This window comes from Mercenaria mercenaria, chromosome 7 (assembly GCF_021730395.1).
Source record: "Mercenaria mercenaria strain notata chromosome 7, MADL_Memer_1, whole genome shotgun sequence".
Lineage (NCBI taxonomy): Eukaryota > Metazoa > Mollusca > Bivalvia > Venerida > Veneridae > Mercenaria > Mercenaria mercenaria.
The window spans coordinates 591,646-611,164 of NC_069367.1; the positions used below are offsets into that span (position 1 = coordinate 591,646).

The 19,519-nt window shown below is 34.4% G+C and overlaps 1 protein-coding gene across 2 annotated transcripts in view; it reads right to left on the reverse strand.

Moving 5' to 3' along the window:
• LOC123555178 (uncharacterized) overlaps window positions 1–19,519 on the reverse strand; it is a 60,477-nt gene that overhangs the window by 29,500 nt on the left and 11,458 nt on the right. Inside the window, exon 1 of one of the 2 annotated variants that reach the window (XM_045345840.2) lies at window positions 7,895–7,974. The exons of the other annotated variant lie outside the window; for it this stretch is intronic. The gene's annotated coding sequence lies outside the window, so the exon portion shown is untranslated. Of the gene's footprint in view, window positions 1–7,894; window positions 7,975–19,519 lie in introns of those variants that run through there. 2 annotated transcript variants of the gene reach the window in all.

Here is a 19,519-nt window from a genome sequence, read left to right on the forward strand (position 1 = left end):
TATTACCACAAGAAAGAAGGAGTTGTGATGCAATAAGCGATAGAAGAAAGCCTAGTGTATAATACAGGTCTTCCCTACTATCACCTATGTTTCAAAGATAAGAGTATAATCCAGAGGTCCTGTTGAACTGCTGAGGTCCGATTTTAAAAATGATTCCTGCAGTATAAATTATTTCCAAATAATATTCCTGTATGAAATCCCCGCTTCTGACGCCAATTTTGTAGTAAACCCCAGTCCCGGGGTTAAATTGTTCAACGAGGACCTAAAATATGGTTGTTTGCAATGTTCTGATTGCTCGGGTTGTTCGGTAAATTATTCAGGATGACCGACACCACTGGCTTAATTAATTTCAGGAAAAGCCAGATTCCTTATGAGACCACTTTCTGGGCTATTTCAGAGTTATTATATATATATAATGCCAAGTGCTGTAATAATAAGTTCATTTATTATAACACCACTTATATCATAAATTGGAAAAGTCAACACACTATGTAGTATTGAATGAAAACACAAGAGTAATTTCAGTTTTACAAATCTATTTTGTCTTTTCTTTTCTATATTTTGTCTTTCTCCAGATATATTTATTTTGTACAAGTTCAAAATCACAAAAGGTAACAGAATTCAGTTTGAATGCAAGTGCACTAGGGTCATAAAAGTTCCACAAGTTTCCCAGTTAAACTTAAAATTAAAGTCTGCAAAAAATTCTACAGTTCTCAAAAATTGCCACCCACTGTTCTTGGTAATAATAAAAAGCAAAATACAGAATTGCACCCAAAATAATGGCTCCTAAAACTGTCAAATTCAGAAAAAGGTTAAGAATCAGTGCAATAGTTATCAGCCACATTTTTCTATTCACAAATTGATTAATTAATATTTAAATAATTCTAAGTCCAAATTTCTAATTTATATCCACAGAAATAATTTTACCAGTTAAGCTTTCCAAAAAGATGTTGCTGCTTTAAGATCCAAAAGTGTAAAGTTAACTGACCTACATTCTGTTTCCTTATATAGACAGGGAGCCTGACTGCTGCGTTTTGATTGGCTAATAATTTTCAAAGGAATTTCAATATTTTCCCCATCTAATACAAGAATTAGAATAAGTGTCATCAAAAACAAATAACATAAACATAATCTACAGAAAAAACTACATCATAACAATATGTTTTAAATAACAGATAACTCTGTTAAAATGATAAAATTAAGTGTCAAAGAAATTGCATAATTTGTCCCCAATATCCAATATGGCCGCCAAAATTCCACACTCACTTCAAAGGGCCATTTTTAAGGATTACCAGAGAACAAAGCTGATAAAAAATCTATAAAATTTACTACAACTAAAAAACATCATTCTTGGCATGGCAGTTAAATTTCCTTCATGAAAAACTTCTTTAAATATTTTTAATAAATATTTCTAATTGGCCAGCTCTAGCCACCTAAGGAATTGACTAAAGAAATTGCAGACAAAAGGGCATTTTCCAAAATTGTTCTAAAACTACAGAATGTCATGTCCCTAAATTTTGCATAGACCTAAAGGCATATATTTACAACATATATAATGAGAAATGGCACCAGAAAATATAAAATATGACTTTAAGAGCATTTAATGGTTTCTGTTGATAAACTTTCTCGAAGTCGGGAGTTTTTTAGGTATATTTTTTTGGAATAGCTCGAACAATATTTGCTTGTTAAGGTCCAAATTTTCAGCAAAGCTCCGTCATAATGTATTCTTTAATGTATGTTAAAAGAACTTGGTAACTAAAACTATTTATTTAGATATTTACAAAAATCAGAATACTTCACGGCCAAAACCGAGGTTTACCACATGTTTAAAACTCATATTATCATTATTGATAGTATAATCTCAATGGTGTTGTCTTACATTTAAAGTGAAATCAATGGGAAAAAAAACCTTGTCACAGAAAAAGTACTGTAAAAGCAGAAATTTTCTTGGGTTTAAATTTTGCTATATTCGCTAGGCCCGACATACTAGTTTAAACATATTTTATTTCAGTAATTCATGAAACATTTACAAAACATTAGTTAAGGAATTGGACAGAAAGCTATTACAGCTTACAGTTGTCATCTCCTGCCCGACATACTGCGATAAATTAATCATCACGTAAATATTCACCATTAGTATAATTCAAATTCAAGTAGGATACCATTTTTAAACTCTCGCAGATATTAAAATAGAAAAAGCGGAAACTCCACAGGTCGCTCAACACAACAAAAACGAAAATGTTGCAGGCTCGGTTTGATTGAGCCTGTTCATGGATGTAGTGGAAATGCATGCTACCATCCACGCCCTCTAGCCCCGGGTTGAGCAGAACTCAACATTTACACATGCTGAAAGTACAAAAAACAATTTAGAGACATCCGCAGATGTGTTCATACGGCGGTGCACATGGAACCTTCAATGCTACACTAGTGTGTAATTCCATGAAAAGCGGCGTATGGTCCCCAGTTAAAATAATGGGTTTGCCCTAAACGAGAAAACAATGAGCAGAACTAAACAAACTGGAATTTAGAAAGGGGATCTGAGGTTATGGAGCCTGCATATCAGAGGAACTGCCAAAAGACATAATTAAAAAGCAGGCACCATATCCAAGGGGTGATAAACCTCGAGAACATACCGAAATTTTCAAATATGCAAAATTTTGACCCAGCAAAAATCAATGAATTATAACAGCTGATATGGGGTTATCAGTGATTTTTTTTTTCTTTTTGAAAACAACCTGTGGCTTTCTGAAGGGGACAATATATTATGAGAAATTCCAACAAGAGATCACTGAGTGATCTTGGCGCCCACCAATGTGCCATTTTTAAGTGTTCCAAATTTCAAGACTTATTGACTAGCTCAAGGTCAAATTTCATTTCCGTACACAACACTGTGCATGTGGTCCAAATTCGAATGCTGCAGCTTGAGAAATGTGAAAGTAGGTCAATAGATCAATTTCAAGGACAAAGTTCTTTGTACACAAAACTATGCATGTGCATCAAGTTTGAAGGCTGTAGCTTGAGAAATCTGAAAGTAGGTCACTATGTCAATCTTAAGGTCAAAGTTTAATTCGGTACACAAAACTATGCAAGTGGTCCAAATTTGAAGGCTGTAGCTTGAGAAATGTGTAAGTAGGTCACTAGGTCAAAATCAAGGTCAAATTTCACTTCAGAACACAAATCTATATATGTCGTCCACATTTGAAGCCTGTACCTTCAAAAATGTGAAAGTAGGTCACTAGGTCAATGTCAAGGTCAAAGTTTGTTTAGGTACACAATCCTATGCATGTGGTCTAAATTTGAAGCCTGTAGCTACAGAAAAATTTGAAAGTAGGCACTAGGTCAATCTTAAGGTCAAAGTTCATTTTGGTACACAAAACTATGCAAGTGGTCCAAATTTGAAGGCTGTAGCTTGAGAAATGTAAAAGTAGGTCACTAGGTCAAAATCAAGGTCAAATTTTATTTCGGAATAAAAACTATGGATGTGGTCCAAATTTGAAGCCTGTACCTTCAAAAATGTGCAAGTAGGTCACTAGGTTAATGTAAAGTTCAAAGTTTGTTTCGGTACACAAAATTATGCATATGGTCCAAATTTGAAGGCTGATGATGGTGGGCTAAAAAGGTGAAAACCCAATTCATTTGACTTTCATAATAGCAGGTACAGTACCAGTTTGCAAGAACTGATGCCAATGTTCTGATGAAATTGGCATACACAATTAGTGTACTTAATTACGAGGCCATAACAGCAGTGCGGCGGCAACATGGAGTTAATTGGGGTTTAAAACTATATAAATACTGACTTTCATAAAATACATATAGATACTATGCATATTACGGAACATTCTCTTTAAATTATAAGGGGAAATTTGACCTTCTAAAAGGAAAACATAATAATGTTAGTGTCGTAGTCTGGGTTCTTACGCCCTGGGTTGGATGGGTACTTTGTGGGTCAATTGCCTGTAAAGGTACGCAAAACGGCACAAATAAAGTTGTCGTAAGTCAAAACAAGAAAATGGTGTGGACAGCAATGTATTTCTATTTACTGAAGTGCATAATTTGATATTTCCAAACAAACGCAATACATAATTGTATGACATGAAATGGAAGAAAAATGAATAATGCTATAAAATGAATGAAATTAACGGCACACAAAACGGCACTAAAAAAATTGTTGTAAGACAGAACAAGAAAATGACGTGAATCACCATGTATTTCTATCTACTGGAGTGCGCTTGAGTGCCATCGGAGTGCGGGAAAGTCAAATATGTTTGAGGCCGTCACCATGGATAGTTAATATGAAAATGACAGTCTGAAGAATGAATGTATTGGAAATGTATAGGAATATCGAAAATGTGGGATGAAAGATAATTAACAGAGACAACATAGGACAATAAATAAATTATACACGAGACAGATACAAAAATAAAGTGGGTATCTGACCCTGCGACATTAGCTGATTTTGGCTAGGAGAAACACCTTGTATACGGATGTAAAAATAGCAAAAAAGTGCTAGTTAACAGTGTCAGTTGCCATATGTTTGTTAAATTGTGAATTTCCTTTATTTTATTTATGGCAGTAGCTAGACAACTAATTCAGGGCTGTCAAGAGGTCCGGTAATCAGTATGAATACCGAATAAGGTATATATGAGAGGAGACCTTGATTCAACTATAAACAAGAGGACAATGATGGTCCTGAATCGCTCACCTCTTCCCACATGACCCAGTTTTGAGTATGACGTCGTTTTTTCTATTATTTGAGATAGTGACCTAGTTTTTGAGCTCATGTGACCCAGTTTTGAACTTGACCTAGATATTATCAAGATAAAAATTCTGACCAATTTTCATGAAGATCCATTGAAAAATATGGTCTCTAGAGAGGCCACAAGGTTTTTCTATTATTTGACCTATTGACCTAGTTTTCATAGGTACGTGACCCTGTTTTAAATTTTAGCTAGATATCATCAAGCTGAACATTCTCACTAATTTTCATGAAGATCTCATGAAAAATATGGCCTCTAGAGAGGTCACAAGGTTTTTCTAATTTTAGACCTACTGGCCTAGTTTTTGACCGCACGTGACCCAGTTTCGAAACTGACCTAGATATCATCAAGGAGAACATCCAGATCAATTTTCATGAAGATCCATTGAAAAATATGGCCTCTAGAGAGGTCAAAAGATTTTTCTAATTTTAGACCTACTGACCTAGTTTTTGATTGCAGTTGACCCAGTTTCAAATTTGACCTAGATATCATCAAGATGAACATTCAGACCAATTTTTATGGAGATCCCATGAAAACTATGGCCTCTAGAGAGGTCACAATGTTTTTTTATTATTTGACCTACTGACCTAGTTTTTTAAAGCACATGACCCAGTTTCAAACCTGACCTAGATATCATCAAGATGAACATTCTGACCAATTTTCATGAAGATCCATTCAAGGGTATGGCCTCTAGAGAGGTCACAAGGTTTTTCTATTTCAAGACCTACTGACCTAGTTTTTGATCGCAGTTGACCCAGTTTCAAACTTGACCTATATATCATCAAGATAAACATTCAGACCAACTTTCATACAGATCCCATGAAAAATATGGCCTTTAATAAGAGAGTTCACGTTTTTTCATTATTTGACCTACTGACCTACTTTTTGAAGGCACGTGACCCACTTTCGAACTTGACCTAGATATCATCAAGATGAACATTCTGACTAATTTTTATGGAGATCCATTCACAAGTATGACCTCTAGAGAGGTCACAATGTTTTTCTATTTTTAGACCTACTGACCTAGTTTTTGACCGCACATGGCCCTGTTTCGAACTTGACCTAGATATCATCAAGATGAACATTCAGACCAATTTTCATACAGATCCCATGAAAAATATGGCCTTTAGAGAACTCACAAGGTTTTTCTATTATTTGACCTACTGACCTAGTTTTTGATGGCACGTGACCCACTTTCAAACTTGATCTAGATATCAACAAGATGAGCATTCTGACCAACTTTCATACAGATCCCATGAAAAATATGACCTCTAGAGAGGTCACAAGGTATTTCTATTATTTGACTTACTGACCTAGTTTTTGAAGGCATGAGACCCACTTTCGAACTTGACCTAGATATCATCAAGGTGAACATTCTGACCAATTTTCATGAAGATCTCCTGAAATATATGGCCTCTAGAGAGGTCACAAGGTTTTTCTATTTTTAGACCTACTGACCTAGTTTTTGATTGCACGTGACCCAGTTTCAAATTTGACCTAGATATCATCAAGATGAACATTCAGACTAACTTTCATACAGATCCCATGAAAAATATGGCCTTTAGAGAGGTCACAAGGTTTTTCTATTATCTGATCTACTGACCTAGTTTTTGAAGGCACGTGACCCAGTTTCAAACTTGACCTAGATATTATCAAGGTGAACATTCTGACCAATTTTCATGAAGGTCTTTTGAAATATATGGCCTCTAGAGAGGTCACAAGGTTTTTCTATTTTTAGACCTACTGAACTAGTTTTTGACGGCACGTAACCCAGTTTCGAACCTGACCTAGATATCATCAAGATGAACATTCTGACCAACTTTCATAAAGATCCCACAAAAAATGTGACCTCTAGAGTGGTCACAAGCAAAAGTTTACGGACGCACGCACGGACGACAGACACCGCGCGATCGCAAAAGCTCACCTTGTCACTATGTGACAGGTGAGCTAAAAACAGGAGATGATAAAAAATTTATTAACTGTTTCTTCATTATGTTATATATATATTTAAGAAATGAAATTTGTCTAGGTATTCATGCGAAAATGAACAACAGAATAGGATGGAAAATCCATAAATCGCACTACCAATTCTATTCTGTCATTCATTTTACATGAACACCGAAAAAAGGTTTCATTTCTTATATTTAGAATTATATTTCCTTTCCATTTTTAAACAAGGTTATATTATAAATTTCACACAATTTGTTGCATTCAACATGTTCAACATTAAAATCAGCTTCCCGGTCATTATGTTCACCAGATGGAACAACTGCAACATCATCTAAGGAACGTTCTTCCTGACTGTATACGGACATCATCAAAACAGCAGCCCGTTTCCTCTTGTGCTGGGTTAACGTAATTTTCTTGCATTTCCTTTTGCTGTTCATACGAAATTAACGACAAAATTTTCAATGGAAAAGAATAGGGCGAATGTAAATACTGATATAATGCAAGCTATTAAGGGAAGTATTTATAAACCTTTCATCCCTTGAAAAGCACGATCGCGACTTCGATAAATTATTAATAGTAATTAGCGCTTTGTTTGCTGTAAAGGAAGTTTTTATCATAGTGGAACTTTTCTCGGGATTAAAGAATTAAAATGAAAAACTTTTACTTTTCTTAAATTAGTATTTTAGACTTATAGCATGCCCATGCATAAATTGTTACATTTGGTTTTACTGCTAAAGCAGTATGAATAACAGTGACTAACACAATCTGCTGTTTAACTTTCATATATTCAATATGTCTCCATCCCAAGTGAGACATTTCTAAAATCAAATTTTTACAATAAAAAAAGGAAAAGAAAAGAAACACATTATAATTGCAACTTTATCATTTATTTCTGGGCCACTAGGCTAAGGGTTTACAATACATGATAAATATGGGGTAAAAGGTTTCGTATCTTGCAATCACTATATGCAAAGAGCTATGTATTTTATACTGCTTTGCTATATGTAACTAACCAGGTGTTTATTCGTATCTAGGCGGCCATTTTGTATCCTACGTCATGCTGAACCGAAAACGAAAGTAGACGTATAATTTCGCTGCTAAAGTATGTCAGAACACACCATGTATAAAAATCAATTAAAAAAATTAATAAGCATTATTTGTATATAAACATAACACATTAAACTTACCTTATTTTGAATGCAGTAGCGCAAAATGGGCGAAAATTTACAGCTAGAACTCTCTGGTTATTTCACTGCAAATGGGGGAGTTTTAGCAAAGGGAGATAACAACTGGCTAAGGAACGTTTATAAATATCATACCGTCATGTCATTACTCCAGGACCAACATGCGCGTAGCGTGGCATACTCAGTTACTCGGTCGAGTAACATTTAAAAAAAAGCTGAAAACTCCGTAGAAGCAATATAAAACTGATCAAGAGTGGGTATGGGTGTAGGGACAATGTCATAGCATATGAGTATGTTGTTGTCTTGGTCCTTGACTAATAAAGTTTGCGTCGGCTGATTGCTGTTGCTTTTTTATCAAAATTTCGATAAAAAATTATAAATTTCGTTTTTTTTCTAGCTCCACTTGCACTTGTTATTGTAAATACATATTTAAATCTAAATATATTTAAAATTCTAAATACATATATGATTTCAGATGCATATATACTATAGCTAGTATTGGCCATAAGAACGATCTTCCTAATGGCAATTGTCCATCACTAGTAAAATTTGGAAGGATAAGCAACCGTGTCTGTGACAACTACGAATTCCAAAGCAATATTTCCTAAATAAAAAAATAGTTATCTATCCCATAATCAAAGAGAATCAACGACAGCAAAAAGAACAGATTCATAAATTAACATTTAGGCTTTGTTATCCTCGTTGCCATAGTATAACACTCAACATCAGTCATATAAGCTATCAATTCATTAATTTCTACATGGAAAACATACCGTTATGACTATATATTTCCGGGTCATTATACTGCAAAGCACCTACTCAGCCTTACATCACTCCGTCGAGGGAGGGGGTAGTATAAAGAAACCAAATTTCAATTTAACACGATATCACATAATACACAAACTTTCACAATTCTTGGAGTAAGGGTTGTATAATTCTACACATTTCTGCGAAATCAACTTCTTGTTTAGCCGACCCTAGAAATAAAATGTATTGACGTCACGACTTAAGTAATCGTGACACCAAAACATTAAAAATGTTGCAACCGTACTTCTTTAATTCATTGGTTGTTGTCTTTAAAACTCCGCTACCTTGTTAAAAATGTTTGTACAAACGACCGACCCTGCTAAAACAACAGTAGAAGTCAGTGGGGTCCACCAAGCTAGAAACTAGACCTGTATCTACCCCAAGATCCTGCTGTTTCGACTTCCATGCAGTTTTGAGACAAGAAAAAGAACTATACACATGAAAATCGTCGGGAGAAGACGAAAATGCCCCCTTGCTATGCTTTGATTAAATTTTGCTTGAAATAAATCAAACAGTTTCATTTATCGGGGACACATATGTAGGCCAACATCGAGAAACTTCACATCAGGGTAACACCCACATTTGATATTCTAAGATACGATTTATTAATTGAGTCGGAAAGACAATTACAAGTAACATAAGCTCTGATGAGATTTTTAACCGACTATAAATTCTTGTTATGTACTGTTGTGATTCTATTTTGCTTAATAATCTATTTTAAAAACTCTGTAGATTTTACTCTGTTTTATTAACGTTTATCAAAATGACAACTTCCAAGTTCAATTTTCAATTCAACAACATTTAAAATACAATTCCGGAACTGATGTAATGTTAAAAGTCATAGTAAAGTACCACAGTGGAATAGTATAGTATTTAATATACTACAGTTATAATTATTTATAAAAAGGAAATCTTAAACAATTTTTTGACTCAGTTTTACATAAATCGTACAACGATACTAAAACGATAAAATAAAATGTTAAATAACAAATAATAGGAATCGGTCATTATAAAAGCTGTACCAAAATAAGGATAAAATAAGAATAAAGGGAAGTAATTCAGAAATCAAATCTATTTTTAATAAAATAAAGCAGTTTAACATTTAGCTTACTCCTACACAGTGTTCTCCCTTGTCATTCGAATCAGGACAGGTAGAAAGAATCGCATGCAGATCTATATCCTATATATGCAATTAGAAAAAATGATTCAGATCATATGCTGTTTTATTACTGACGAGTGCATTATGTGTTAAGGCTAAACTAGAGAAATCTTTATCATACGTTTGGAACTATTTTTTCACGGCATATTTTCATGCGCTTCGGTCACGTCTGGGTTTTTTCTGAAGTGTTTTAAAGGAATACACCTTCGCTTTTCAACTTAGCCATGCTCGATGGATCAACAGACTTAAAAACATAATTTTAATGCGAAATGACGCATTCTTTAACCTTATTGTATTTACATATGTATGAAAATATCAACCGACTGCAGAACAATGTTCAGAAAACAGTTTATATCAATAAGAATATATGTCGATTAGCCCGAAAAAACGGGCAAAAACCTTACAGCGGATTAATCTGTCTTTCAGTGAAAATGGTTAGTCTGATATTTTTGCAAGCTCTGGAATACGGTAATTATAGGTCTCAACCACCTCGTGGTTTCAACCTAAAAAGCAATACAAATAATTCTTTTAAGTGTTTGGAAAATATATAAAATGAAAACACCAAGTTAAATATGAAGTGAACGTATATGATAAAAAGGTCAATAAACGGCTGGTTGTGCCTTTTAGCCGCAGTGGCACACCTAGTTTCATAATGGTCCTCGGGATAAAGCCCTCGGGCGATTATAATACTAGACGTGCCATTATGGCAAGAAAGCACAACCCAGTCGTATATTAATTTCGTAGTAATTCTTTATGAAATGGTTTTTTTTCAACCCTAAATTATGCTTTATGCAGTCGCGCAACATTACTGCTGCAGAACAAGTGCATTATATCCACATACAAAGTCAATAACCTATAAATATTGACGTTTCAGTTTCATTTCGGGTGCGTGTCGTCAATTGTGACGTCAGTTTCATGGATGTCGTCACGTTTTTAAGTTCTTTAACTAGGACATTTTTTATCATTGATATAATGAATAATACACGTGTATTAACAGACTGGCATCAGTCGTTAGAGTCATTAAATGTAAAGCACTTGGCCATAAAATCAATCCTCTCTGATACCACTTTCTGAAAAAAAAATCAATATCTCTTACCTCTGACTCTACCTCTGTTGAGATGAGCCTAGAGAGAAAATGGTTTTCTGAGAAAATATCAATGTCAGTATGAAGAAAGAGTAAACTTTATTACAGATTTCTTGATCTCAACAGACTTTGTAAGTCTAATGTATTAATTATAAGAAGATTTTTTAGATTTGCATCGATAAATAAACATTCACTCTTCATAAAATCGCGCAATATTTCTAATTTCCGCTGCAGAACACGTGCATATACCTAGATACAAATCTAATAACCTACGATTGCATGCTCACTTCAGGTTTCTTAGTTGCGTCATGTGCTTCAAAAGAAACTTTTTACAGACTTAATAATAATTAAGGTGTGCGCATGCAATAGTATAAGTCAACTCCGCGCCACCTCGTACATATTGCTAGTACATGTAAGATATCTTGGGGAAACCGTCAAATGATAATAAAAGAAACGGATAAAAAAATACTAGTACATACTCTGAACAAAATCTGATTTTCAGTCACAGACTTGCTGGTATATTTTACTCGAATATAAGTAATGTGTTAAGCAGCAATACTTCGATGAGTGTCAGTAACGCTTGCCTTTGTCGCGTATAGAGTTAGTAACATCATCGGTTAGAGTGAGGGACATGATATTTAATAAATATTGTTCGTTTATGATAAAGCAGTTGCAGTAATATATTTCTAAGATTAAAACTGGCATTGCCTTTAATCGATCATTGACTGTCAGTAAGTGTTGCTGTTAAAAAAGTGTTGTATATTTGTTTTATTCTGGAAAATAGCAAAATGCTAAAACTGTTTTTAAAATTAAAATGTTTTAATAAATTTATGCGATTACTTTTAGAATCTGAATACATGTTCAAGTCAAGACATAAGTAAATATAATAAAAGTAATTGATATATATGAAAATAACATAAGGCGTGTCATATTGAGCGATACCGTAACCAGAAGTCGTTGAGATATGTCACATGATATCGTTGAGACATGACTTACGTTGGAACGTAGTTCTCCCGGAGTGTATACTCATCTCCCAAAATTTATTGCAGAAAAAATACCTCAATCAAAATTAATCATGCCATGAATTTCCCAGTCCAATACTACTGCTTTATATTTCCCGCAGTAGTGCACTATGACAAGTCTATATCTGCATGTAGTTCTCGTGTGGCTATCAGCGTGTAACATTATCGCATGCGCATTAACCGTTAGTAAGTAGGCTATAGTATTTATTTTTAACCATCGGTATTCAAGAAATTACTTGAAGTGCTAAAGACCCACCACGACCTAGTGACCTACTTTTTCCTCCCACGTGAACTTGGTGCAAATCATTCTGATAATACTGGGATAATTTAGGCTCTCCTTGAATTATTGTGTTTTCACAGCTTCATCTGCAAACTTATTCAGTCATTCTCGTCTCAGTATAGTTTTATAAACATAGAATAATAATTATCTTATCTTACACTGTAAAATTCCATACCTCATGTTTTTATTTCGATGTAAATGAGATGTGGAACCAAAATTTGTAGTCCTGTTTGACGCCATATAACCTATACTGTGTTGGTGCGCCGTAAAACCCAAATAAATAAATAAATACACTGTAAAACAAAGTGTGGTCTAAACTCACCTAATACATGAAGTACCGTGCATACATCTGCATTAATTTAATAATATATATAGACATTAAACACATTGTCTTGGCCTTATACATGTCACTGTCAATTTGTAACTAGATACTTGTTATTTCTCATTTTCTCCATGCAAAGAATGTATAATTACCATCATAGAAATACAAAAGAATACAGTTATTTTGAGGCGCGTCTTTACGGTAACTTGACAAACAGCCACTACTAACCTTAACATTTTATAGGAAAAAACACAAGTATACATAACTCCCAAAACATACTAAGTATTTAAAATTGAAATTAATATGTCCACCTTCGGGGGCATAATAAGCAAAGAACTTAGGGCTATATTCATAGACAATACTCCGACACCACTCATTGAGTACACTCAAATAAATTGCCTAACGGTCACGTCTTTACTCTGGAAAGATTCCATTGGTATTCATAAAGGTGAGTGACAGTCGAGTCAACTCCCAAGAGTGAGTGACTGTTGAGGGAGGTCCTGGGGACTCTTGAGTGTTTCTCAAAGTCTCATAATGTAAGTTTAGATGATAAATTTACAATATTTAATTAATTTGAAGGTAAGATAACAGTGTCATGTTAAAGCGGAAGTTCATATTTGTGCAAGGTATTTTGGAAAAATATAGTATGTTCTTTTTTAATACATGTTGTTGAGGACGACGAAAACGCAAAAAGACCCATCAAATATGCGTCTACGAAACCTAGCCAATCGGGGCTCATCAGTCACTCCCAGAAACACGCGTCGACTACTAGTAATATATATTTACATTTCACAAGCCTAGATATCGGTTAATTCATACTGAAAAATATAAACAATCCGTCAAATTAAATGTCATGAAGAACCTATCATTATTGAATCTCATTGTTTAAATGACAACGGAAAATGCGCCATGAGAAAACCAACATAGTGCGTTTGCAGTCTGGTCAAGATCCATGCTGTTCGCTTTCAAAGCCTATTGCAATTAGAGAAACTATTAGCGAACAGTATGGATCATGACCAGACTGCGCCGATACGCAGGTTGGTCTGGATCCATGCTGGTCGCAAACGCACTATGTTGGTTTTCTTATGGTGCGGCTCAATTATGTTTTTAGTAATTGAAATCTAAAAAAATACGCGGGTTGGCATTCGGGAAACATCAACAATTAATGGCAGAGTTAAAAATTCAGTTGTTTAAATAAATGTCAATTTCATCGAAAATTAAATTCTGCTAATGCAGATGAGTAGACTGGCTGATGGACGGACGAACGGACGGAGGGACGTATTATAAAACATATAGACGAAGGACGGACGGATAATCATACAGACGAGCAATAAGATGACAACTTCCAACTACAAAAATAATGATCAGCACTTTTGCACATCTTTGATGTTATTGTCATATAAACCGTTATAATCCTCTAAATCCATTGTGTACAATGAAACCATTACTCGAGCTGTTTCAGTGACAATTTAAGGTTAAAAGGTTGGACTGGAGCAGGTCTTTAATTTGTGCAATAGTCAGTAGTGTACATGTATTTACAACTATGCTTTGCACGGAATGTCAAGGGTCAGAGGGTTAGGTAGACTGGCTGTACTAATCACTATAACCTGGCGCTGAGAGAAGGTGTTTGATATTGGGGCCGCGAGGGTGGTAGGTACGGGAGGGGGTATCCCCCTCCCGTAAGGGGGACCTCCCCCTGAAATTTTTTAAAAAACAGGATCATAAATGGCGAGTTCTGGTGCATTTTAGGGGTACTGAATCGCAGCTCAAGTCTCCAGTATTTTCATACTATTTACATGACTATAAGCAAAATAATGCTTAATAATGTTTAATAAACTCTTATCAGAATTAATAATGTGTAACGCAATACAAAGAATGCATGTATGTTTTTTTTGTATTTAATGTATTGAACAATAATCATTCATGTTACATTAAAAAAACTCAAGTAAGTTCACTCAACAGTTTTCAACATTCTCAAATCAGCTAAGTGTAATTGGACTTATTCAGTCTCTTAAACCTTTCCATAAAATAAAACCATGATAACTATTTTTCTGAATTTTACAAGTTAATACCTTAGATCTTTGCGGCGGGATATAGCTTAAACGTACCATTAACTAAAGACATGCCAATTAAAAACAACATGCTGATTTGTCCATGCGTAATTAAGTCCAATCACGGACACGTGTGTATGACTCCAACTAACACCCCCGATCGTGTCACCGTCACCACTGTAACACACTTATCTGGACAGCGTGTATTGTTTAACGGGAAGCAAAATTTAGTATACTATACAAAATATTGGGTCCGTGGATCTGCGACTCCAACTTATGAATTTACAAAAAAATCGTTTTTGGACAAATTATTGGGGCTTCGACCGCGGCCCCTGCGGCCCCACTTCCGACGCCCCTGTTAAGTATATTCATGGCATGTAACGCACGAAATAATTATACATCCTACACCTTAATACATTTGAAATGCGGTAATACCTCGATTTCTTTAAAATAAAAAAGTGGAAAACCACAGGTCGCCCAACACGACATAAACGAAAATGTTGCAGGTTCGGTTTGATTGGCGGAATTGGAAGTGCAAGCCCTCTAGCCCCGAGATGAGCAAAACTAAACATTTACACGTAAGTACCAGAAAGTAATTTAGAAACCTATTTCCTTTTCAGGTTTTCAGCTTTTTTCAGAAAATGTGTTTGTACTTATTCGTTAGCACTGACGTAAAAAAATACAAGTCAAGTGAAGTGCGTACGTATCATTGTTTCAGCTGGTGGGGACAGCAGAGATACACGCAACCCATTTAACTCATTATCATTACGTGTTACTGTTGTTAGCACGAATACATGTTGATGATTTCTGTTACCTGTGTGCTCACTATTTTAGTGACCGTCCGATTAAGTAGATAGACCCTAAAATTTTCAATGATAGTTATACATTAAATAAAGTCTAGAAATTTATTTCCAAGTCCTTCAAAAAACCAAATATGTGAAGCTTATGACAGTTTTGTTAATATCAATAACAGAAGTTTTAATTTTTAATTTAAAGTTGTGATCCACAAAGAATGACAACTCTTGCCTTGGGCTAGTACCTATAAGCAGAGATATAATATATTAGTTTACTTCCCTTGCAATTACACAACTGAGTGGAAAATGAAAACTGTTTTAGACACAATATCATACATTTTTGCACAACAAAAACATTTAGGATTTATTCATATGTGTTTGATTTACCCCTCAAAACATGGTTCCTATGATTTTGTCAACTTACTTATGGTAAAAAGTTTAACAAGCCAATAATAAAATGAAATACCAGTAAGTAATTAATAGTGCAGATAATACAGTTTTGCTTGTATCAAAATGTCACAATAGAAGCACTTTTGTAATACAGAACACCTGGTAGGATTAGTAAAGGTGCAATTATATTGATTTCTATTTCCTATGCCTAGATTAAGGTGAAAAATTCTACCTCAACGCAATTAATAGTATCGATATATTTTAATTTGAGACAACGGCCTATAAAAGGGGTTACGTTAAACAAATTGATAATTGCATGTATTCTTCACAATAACATAATATCTATTTTATCAATTCCATTCTCGCATCTTTATTTCTTTTGCTCTGTCGTTCAGCGGAAACCAGAGCGGAAAGGCGGGCATGTTAAAACATTTTTGCGCTTTAGATAGGCATGGTTGATCTATAGACAAAATGAAAATATGTCCTTTTGAAGGGGAATATTGGCTTCGGCTTAAGATAAAAATAGCATGTTCAAGCGCGTCAGTTACTTTCATTTTCGATGGTATGAAACACGCGTGTTTTCCCCGCCAAAAAGTACATATACGAACTATTTACTTATGGTTCTATTGCAAAGAATGGATATGATGGAATGGGGCTTGTGGTAGATAGCTACATTGAAAATTCCGCCAAAAAATGTGTCGACAGCGACAAAATAGTGTTTCTGTTAAAACTGATTTGTGGCAATTCAAACTAAATAGATACCCAGTCGGAGATCTCGTAAATGCAGGAAACGTTACCATACTGTGTGTAACTAGCCTATTAAATACATCTACCCATTTCATGTCAAAATAAACTCTGACAAAAATGACGGTACTACCACTTTCCTTAACTTGTAACTGATGCAAAATGAACACAGAATATCAGTGCGGTCATGTATGCGCCGAGATATAATAACATGCCAAATGGATTTTCACTGTATATATCATACGGATGCTCGTGGAGCTTCAGAACGTATGTTGACCAAATGTTTTTAACAGAAATACATTTTGTTGTGTTTTACGCGGGGTTTTACGGCACACCTACAAAAGTTTGGTCATGATGGCAACTTTCCAGCTTTTGATGGCGGAAGAAGACCCTAAGTGCGCCACCGGGCATTATTTCATCACGGACGAGAACCAGAGTGGATCTGATCTACAGACCTTCCGAAAGCCAGTCCGACGACTTCCTAACATGAAAGAATTCTACCCCCTAAGGGACGTTTTGAACCTACGCCGTTTATGGGTGAGTGATTCGAAGTAAGCGGCCCCAATCACATGACCGAGGAGTCTCCTTAACGGCGGTCCATTGAAATACAATGTACACTCCAAATGCCCCAATCCAAAACTTAATTTTCTAATTTAAAGGCAGATAAATCTCACCTTTGAATACGCTTCACACAAATAAAGTAACAAATAGATTAGAACTTAAAATGATTTAGTTACATATTGATGTTCAACGCAAATAATTATTACAAATATTTATTTAATTTGTCGTTTTATTTATCAAACATCCTTTTAAATTTTTAATCGCTAATTTTAATTTTAAGACTAATCGCGTCGTTTGAAAAATCTGATGAAATTCTTAAAGAATATTTTTTTGTGAGATAGAACAACTTTTCATACAGAACATTTTTTGTATTATTTTTTAACTTTCTATGTGGCATTTATTTGTCCAATTGTAGTGCGTGAGTCGGTGTAAACATGAATTAAATGTGAGGAGCCGTTTATCCTTTGATGATCTTTGACAGTTCTTAATAATTTCTGGTTGTCTAACTAACATTCTTCTATACAAGAAGTCAAAATTTCGAATAGATAAATATAACGCACCTTCCGGAACAAGGTTGTTTGTTTTTGTCGGTGACAGAAAAAATCCCCCTTTTCACGGTTTCTTTTAAATTAGCAATATCGAAATGTAATAAAGGAAACATTTTGCTTTGTCTCAGATTTCGGTCTGGGCTCTAAATTAAAGCAACCAAACCATCCCCACCTTTGACTTAAATTTTATCTAGGTAGTCACATTGGTAAAGTCGACAGCTAATTTACTTTACAAACTTTAATTTAGGACTCAGTTAGCTTCAATAAATACTAAATTTACTAAATACCTAATTGTCATTGGGGTAGTTATGCGTAAGAAAGCCCTCATATCGTGCCGCCTATGCACTTTAAATAGCGCTCGAGATACTTAGTGACGTCATATATTGTATGACATAATTGAAATTCAGCGTTTGAAAAAGTTGTGTCATGTAGTGTTTGTTTTGTATACAGAAGCTATATTCTAAAAGAGCTGAAGCAGCTGACGATTTTGTAACATACAGGTTTTTCTTGGATTACGCGTTTGAAAAATACTGTAATTAAAGATAATATGTGAAATCATAATACTGTCTCGTTACATTGTCGATATATTTAAGGACATTTTTGTATAGAATCTAGATATATATATATTCACATTTGAATTAACAGGAGCTCACCACAATACATGTAGATCTATTATTTGTGAATTTTCTTTGTGGGATGTTTGACCATAGTCCGTCTAACTTGTATTTCGTTTCGGCAAGTTATTGGTCAGTGGTGTACGTTTTCCCGACTCATTTTGCAGCATTATGTCACAGGAGCTCGAGGTCGGGAACGCAGATTTTTCTGCCTTATCCGGCCTTTATATATTGACAAAGCTTACGGCCTTTACGAATATAATCCAAATTTTCCATAATCTCAACTTTTAAAAAGGACTTCGGACACTATCATATGCTTCTAGCCTATATTTTAAATGCAAATTTCTCATTAAGTATTTGAACAATACCCAAATCGTTTCGAGTCAATGATAAACCAATGTATTAGTTAATTTATTACAGCAGAAACTGATTTGTATCTGTTCCTATCAAGATGTTTTTCTTATTTTAAGTGGGCCAGGGTATATTTTCTTGAAAAAATAAAATGTTTAATTTCCGTAAAAATATAATGTCATCACTTTACGGAAGTTTTAAATATATGAATTCCAGTCGAAAAAAGTGATAAAATCTGTTTATTTAAGGAAAAAATAACATTTTAAGATTAAAACCCTATAAATAAATAAAAAAGAGAACGATATTTTTGCAAACAACCTGTACTTGATTTATCTATATACTGTTCGTAATGTAAAGTTATTGATGCATTATTAGCAATTAGGAGTGACCTGTCGCTTTTATTTTTAGATTTGTATTTTCCAGACTGTTCCATTTATTAAATAAGGGATTGAAAGATATTTGACGTTTTTAAAACTATAAATACATTTCAAATAATGTACAAACTAAAACTGCATCGGTAGCTCAGTTGATACAATTGTGGAATCTTGTTAGTGATTTAACTTTTGCGATTAAGAGGCTGTGGGTTCGAATCCCACACTGTTCGTTTTGTTTTATGATTGAATTTGTTTTATTTACATTTTCATGTTGTTTTTTATTACAATTTATTTCATCATTTCAATTTCATTTTTTATTTCATTCGTAAAATTTCAATATATTCAATACATTTCAAACACACGCGTCAAATGGAGCATCTTCATACTTGCTGTTTGTGTAACTGTTAGTTTCCTCCAAATCAGTGTCATCAGCTAATTGAGTGACCAAATTGTTAAGAGCTTTGTCAGCCATGCTGAATAATTCACAATCAAGAAGATATTTATATTCGAAAATAGCAAAAGGATAC